The sequence below is a fragment of the Gavialis gangeticus genome, unplaced genomic scaffold (assembly GCF_001723915.1).
Source record: "Gavialis gangeticus isolate Ggan-Ray unplaced genomic scaffold, GavGan_comp1, whole genome shotgun sequence".
NCBI classification, from domain to species: Eukaryota; Metazoa; Chordata; order Crocodylia; family Gavialidae; genus Gavialis; species Gavialis gangeticus.
The window spans coordinates 29,613,513-29,619,706 of record NW_017729025.1 but is presented as its reverse complement, the minus strand read 5'-3'; the positions used below and the strand labels follow the sequence as shown (position 1 = coordinate 29,619,706).

Genomic DNA, 6,194 nt, shown 5'->3' with positions numbered 1-6,194 from the left:
GGGGGGGGGGGGGGGGGGGGGGGCAGCAAATCTTTGACTGGGTTCTGCCATTTTTAATCCAGTCTATGCACCAAACTTCTGTTGTGTTATGGGCATGGACTGCTTTGTATGCCGATCTTCTGTTCTGTTACAAGTATAGGCCAGTTTCTGATGACTTACACTGGTAAAAGTGTAATGTCTGTACCTAGCCAGTGTCTTTAACTGAGCGCTTAAAATGAGAGGAGGAAAATACCCAGAAAGATCAAAACTACTATCATCCCACAAACTGAATCCTTGGTAAGACAAAAGGCCTCACCTGCACACAAAAGGAGCTTAATTTAAAATAATCCGTTTTAAAACTCATTTCATTAAACACAACATAGCTTATTACAATATGGGTGCATCCAGACAAGCATGCACGTGAGTTTTCCCAGGGACAAACAGCAATGGCACACAGTTGTGCTGCTGCCACTTGTCCCTGCACATGCGCTCTGGTGTATTGTAATTGCCCCAGGTGGGTAGGGGAGGCTGTGGCCAGCACTGGGCTGACCCCAGCAGCCTTACCTGGGGTTGTGAGGGCCTCTTGAGGCTACAGTGGTGGTGATCCAGGTGCACAGAGCCTGGCCAGCAGCCAGCATGGCTCTGAGCAGCCAGGCTCCTGTTTCAGGCAGCACATACTGCAGCCATTTTTTTTTTTAAGATACCAGGATTTCCCAGCATCTAATTTTGGCTCCATGCTGCAAATATGTAGCATGGAGAACCTTGTCACATGTGCTGCTTGCATTTTGCGGTGCCGCTAAGTGCATGTGTGCGGTTGTCTGGACACACCCTGCGAGCCAGACGTCAATTGAGGCAAATGTGTCCAGGTAGGTTCAATTAAATCAGTTTAAGAAACGATTCTCTTTGTAGTGGTATAATTTTGGTGCATACACAGGCAAAGTCAAAGAGGTTCTTATCCTTCCCTGCAAATGGAACAGTCCAAACAAGATAGTATTCCAGCATACCATGGTATCTGGCAAGGAAGAAACAGTTGGCATTTGGTTATTGGTTTCTTGGCAACATTTTCAAATGGGCATTGAGTACCCATCTTCAGCTATGTGGAAAATTGTGAAGGCAGCCTCAAGATAAACAGATGTCCAAACCTGATGTTGGCAGAGTCTATTTCCACCTTATACAGTCCAGTTTACCTATGTTAAGGATTGCATGAAAGAGTGACAAACACTGCTATTTTCCTAAAGTATCCAGAGAACTTGGTAAGCACCTGGGAGTTGGGTTTTCTCTTTCAAGGTCTTGGTCTTGAATTATATGCGATACAATATCCTCATTCAGGGAGACACATCCTTCCTGTCATTCTTATTACAACATTTGCATTGTAATACTCAGAGACCAACAATGAATCTATTAACGAACTCATGTTTAGTCTTCACATCCTTTAGGAAAAACAAAGAATGATTATGCTGTTGGTCTGTGAAAGTAAATGAGGATAGCACAGTAGTGTGAAGCACCAGTACAGGAATGCTGTGCCCATACAGTGCACATGGGGACTCATTATGGTCATTAGTGAGGTTAAAAAGACAAAACCTATTCCTATCATTTTTATACTAATACAGAGCCTAATGATTTCCCACAGGATTAAACAATGGCCAGTTTGCTGTGTTTTACTTTCTCAAATGTTTTGAGCCTTTATTCCTTTTTTATTTTTAAAAGTATTCACACGTGATAAGACGACAGGACAGTCCGTTCTGTTGGACACAGGGCAGTAAGTCAAGATGGGGTTGGAGCCTTCTATATCCAGGCCATGCAGGTAGTGACCTCAAACCATTTACTCATGGGGGCTGCTCTGTGGCTTTTGTGAACGAGTTGCTGGTCACATTTTAGTTTCTGTTGGCAAGGTAAATATAACTGAGGAACCAGCACTAGGAAATCAGACTACACTTGCATCTGGCACCTGGTGCCAAAAGGTCTGGTGGTAGCTCAGTGTGGGGATAAGAGAAAGAGTTAACTCCTGACTTGGTTATGACCAGGGATCTTGGTTTTCCCTGGTAAAATATTACAAAATCTCTGATAAAAATCCTGAAATTTGGGATTAAAATGAAAGGCCCCTCACTCCCCCCGACAGTCCCCTGGCCCTGCTCGTGCCCTTCATCCCCCACCCACAGCCCCCTGCCCTCCCAGCCCCACTGGAGGGATCCCTCAGCTGCCACGGCTATGGGGCCAGGGACCCGGGTACACAGCCCCCTCCTCCTGGAGCAGCTGCTGCAGTGGAGCAGAGCCCAGCTCCCCCACCCTGCTGTCTGCCTACTGCGGGCTTGGGTGGGGTGGGGCTGGCTCCCCACTGCTGCGCGCACTCTCAGGAGGGGAGGAAGGAGACCTGCACCCCCCAGATGCGAGTGGGGCAGGCACAGGCTGCCCGCTGCAGGCTCAGGCTCCTGCCTTGCTGCCCACTCCTGGGCCTCCACAGCCCAGTGGATGCAACCCAGTGCTGCAGGGAACAGCAGAGCCATGTGGGAAGGCTGCTTGCCACTGCAAGCTCTACGCTGCCCTGGCAATGCGTCACCTGCCTGCATGGTAGCAGTGATGGGCATAACCTCACGTGGCCACCCCCGCTGCTGCCACAGCACAAGGGACGCCTTGCCGGGGCAGCACAGAGCTCACAGCGGCAAGCAGCTTCCCCACACAGCCCCGCTGTGCCCTGCAGCGCCAGGTCACACCTGCTGGGCTACAGAGGGCCCTCGGGGTGGGCAGCAGGGCAGGGAGTCCAAGCCTGCAGTAGGCAGCCTGCCTCACCCCGAACACATACACGTTTCGGGGCATGGGTCCCCCTGCCCTCCAGGAGTGTGTGCAGCAGTGGGGAGCCAGCTCTGCCCTTCCTGCCCCCTAGACGAGCTGCCCACAGCCCCATCCTACTCCCCACTGGGGTCCTGTGGCCATGCATTACCTGACTGCCCTCCTCCTGCTCCCTCCCAGGCTGGAACTCTGCCAGCCTGCAGAGAGCTCTTTGCAAAACTGCAAAGTCTATGAGTTTCTCCGTTAAAATGAGAAATCCACATTTTCCTCAGGTAAACGGGGAAATCCGCATTTTTTTCCATTTTTCCCATGGGAAACGGAAAACCGAGATCCCTGGTTATGACTGCCATGTTGCTGAAGAAAGGACTTTAGTCTTCAGTTCTCAACCAGCTCCTTTAATATAAAATAATAAAGGAGGGGAAATGCAAGTGATGGATCTATTTAGTTTACCAGTTGTCACCTCATATTAAATTGAGAGGCGTGGATGGAGGTTTGCCAAATGCAGTTGGAACCCTGCAGAATCAGTCTTTAATGAAAGGTCATGGGCATCTGTAGCTGTATCATTCTTCCAATGTCTGGCCTCAAAAATGTAATTTCTCTCGCCTTAATACAATATAGATTTTAAATCACACAGCAACTAAAGGCAAAATTAGGACTCTGTGTCTATAAATCCATATTTGATGCTGAACCCCTTCTCAAAGCGCTTCTTGACTAGAACACAGGAAATGTCCTGCAAGATATTAACACACAACCCTGCTGATTACTACAAGTAGAATCCTCATTATCAGCCTACCATGCAACATCCTGAACATGGCTTTCTAAATGCAATCAAGTAGATCAAAGGTCTCTCACTCGAGGCAGCAAAATCATAAGGTAACTTCTTCCTCATCATGCTACAAGCATTAATGAGATACTAAGTATTTCCATAGTTATATCCACTCTGAAAATGTATGTGGAAGATGAATATAAAGGAAATGTACACCACAAATTAGAGACAGATTTTTCCAAACCATTTGGTCAAACTCAGCAGATTACCACAATGAATTATTTTTATAATGCCATTAGTGTGCTGAGTGCTCTGAAGACAAATGCGATCAAAATAATGCATAGTGTATGCTGGATCACAAAAAATGTACTAAGAACCAAACTTGCTGTTGGGAACGAATGGCTAAAACTCATCTAGAGTCACTGTTGCTGTACCTAATACACCAGCCAAGAATTTAGCCATAAAAATGCACAAAGATGGAGATACATCCTTACTACTCGGAGTCTGACTCGAGAGGACTTCCTTTCCAAGATAAACACAATTCTCAGTTTAGGCTTAGTAATCATCATCACATTTATTCTGTGTTTAATTATGTCTACAGTGGCCACTGTGAAATAGGCTCTGTACAGACATGTAAGAAGACAAAGGGTCAGATTTGTTAAAAGATGGTGCCTAACTCTTACTGATTTCACCAGGAGCCATTAAGAGACCTTCTGCAGACCTCTAGCAGCAACAGTCAAGGAAGCTAGAAGAGAAAGGACAGTAATGAGAGGTGAGGGAGAACCAGATTCATGGCAGCAGCAGTGGCAACATTTTGGAGAGAAAAAACTGACAGTTTACCAGCACCAACCTGGGGGAAGCAATGGATGGAGATTCCTTGGTTTTAAGCTGGCACCAAAATAACCAGCCTGCTTGACAGGAAGGACAGTGCAATTGCCAGCAGCAGGAAAATGAGAATGAGCGGTGAAGAAGGAATGAGGAGTTATCAAGCAGCAGGACATACCAGATGAGATGCGGGGCAGAAAGAGCTCAAGAGCCGAGAGCGAGTGGAACACAAAGGTCAGGATCAGAGAGGGAAATCCCAGATGGATCCCAGGGGTGCCTACATGCATCCCTGAATTAGGGCCTAAACTTTGGCGAGAGGTGGGTTTAAGAAAGACCCCTCTCTTCACTGTTGGTTAGCTTAGGCAGACCCTCTTTAGCAAGCTGGCTGTTGTCAAATCCACACTGGAGCACCTAACTTTCTACAGGCCTTGCATTGGGACTGCAGGTTCAGTGCACGTTAGGGCCAGGTGCCTTGAAAGTAAATGATGTGACATCTAAGTCTGTCTGTGACTCTAGTCTTAAGTGGCTTGCCCAATATTAGACAAGAAGCTGGTGTTAGAGTAGGGACTTGAACCCAGTTCTCTCAAATCTTAAGCTAATGTCCTAACTACTAGTCCAGGGGGTTTCAACCTTGTTTAGTCTAAGTACCCCGGCGGCCAGGGAGGGGGTAGCACATGGCTGACTGCGGGAGGAGGGGCAGGGGTAGTGCGTGGCCGGACACAGAGCAGGGAGGTGGGGACAGAGCATCACCGCCCCCCACCCCGCACAGGGGTGCTGCTGCCCTCACCCCGCCCTGGCCCTGCTCCTGGGAAGTGGCGGTGCTCCGTCCCTGCCCACCCAGGGAGGAGCTTGAGCTCCGGTCTCCCATATCTTATGCAACTGCTCTGACCACAGGGCAACTACATAAAAGGGGAGCATTTCCTCCCTCCAGTATCTACAGCTTTTAATGATGGCTGTGACCACCAGTGTATTGCATATGAAGCTTAATTCTGTATGTTAGTTATGTACAAAGCACATCTACCAAATTGAGGGGACTTAGCATAGAAACACCTAGTTGGTGGATTCTGATCAAGCATAGGTGTGGCACAGGCACTGAACTACTCAGTCCAGACAAGATGGTGACAGCTCTGAACAGATCCTAAATAGGATAACTGACATCACTTATCCACAATGACCACCACAGCAGGCACGGTTCCACAAAAATAGATGCACCACTGACCAGGTAGTAAGGCTTATTCAAAACATTGAAGATGCTTTTCTAAAGGACAGAAAAAGCAGGCACTGTGCTGGTGGATTTAACAGCTGCACATGATGATATCTGGATGAAAAGACTAGAGTACAAACTATTCAAGTTGATCCCAGATAGGGGAATGGTGGATGTACTATCAAACAGATCCTTCATCCTCTCCACCAGTGGAGGAGATAGAAGCAAATACAAGCGTATGTGTAACAGTGAGCCACAAGGATCAGTGCTTGCACCAACCTTTTTTAACATCTATATATCTGACATTGCACCCACCACAGCTAAAATGTATATCTACGCAGATGACTTGGCCCTGTCCATCTTCAACAAGTCCATCCCAAAAACAGAAACTACCTTGTCTCGGGATATGAAACAGTAGCCTCTTACCTGCCCAACGGAGACTCAGTCTCAGTCAAACAAAAACTACTGTATCACTGTTCCACCTCTGTAATGCTATGGAACATAAGGGTATCAAAATTGACCTGAATTGTAATGAACTTCCCTTCACAGACAACCAGGTCACAAAATCCTTAGACACAGGGGTAGCAGTGGACGTAGTCTTTCTGGACTTTAGGAAAGCCTTCAACACTGTCT

The 6,194-nt window shown here is 47.4% G+C and overlaps 1 protein-coding gene and 1 long non-coding RNA gene across 4 annotated transcripts in view; one reads left to right on the top strand and one right to left on the bottom strand.

The window, feature by feature from the left end:
• CCDC85C (coiled-coil domain containing 85C) overlaps positions 1-6,194 on the bottom strand; it is a 198,982-nt gene that overhangs the window by 18,580 nt on the left and 174,208 nt on the right. The gene's annotated exons all lie outside the window — the stretch shown is intronic.
• The window catches only part of LOC109298467, an 18,302-nt gene that overhangs the window by 7,947 nt on the left and 4,161 nt on the right, over positions 1-6,194 (top strand). The window lies entirely within an intron of this gene.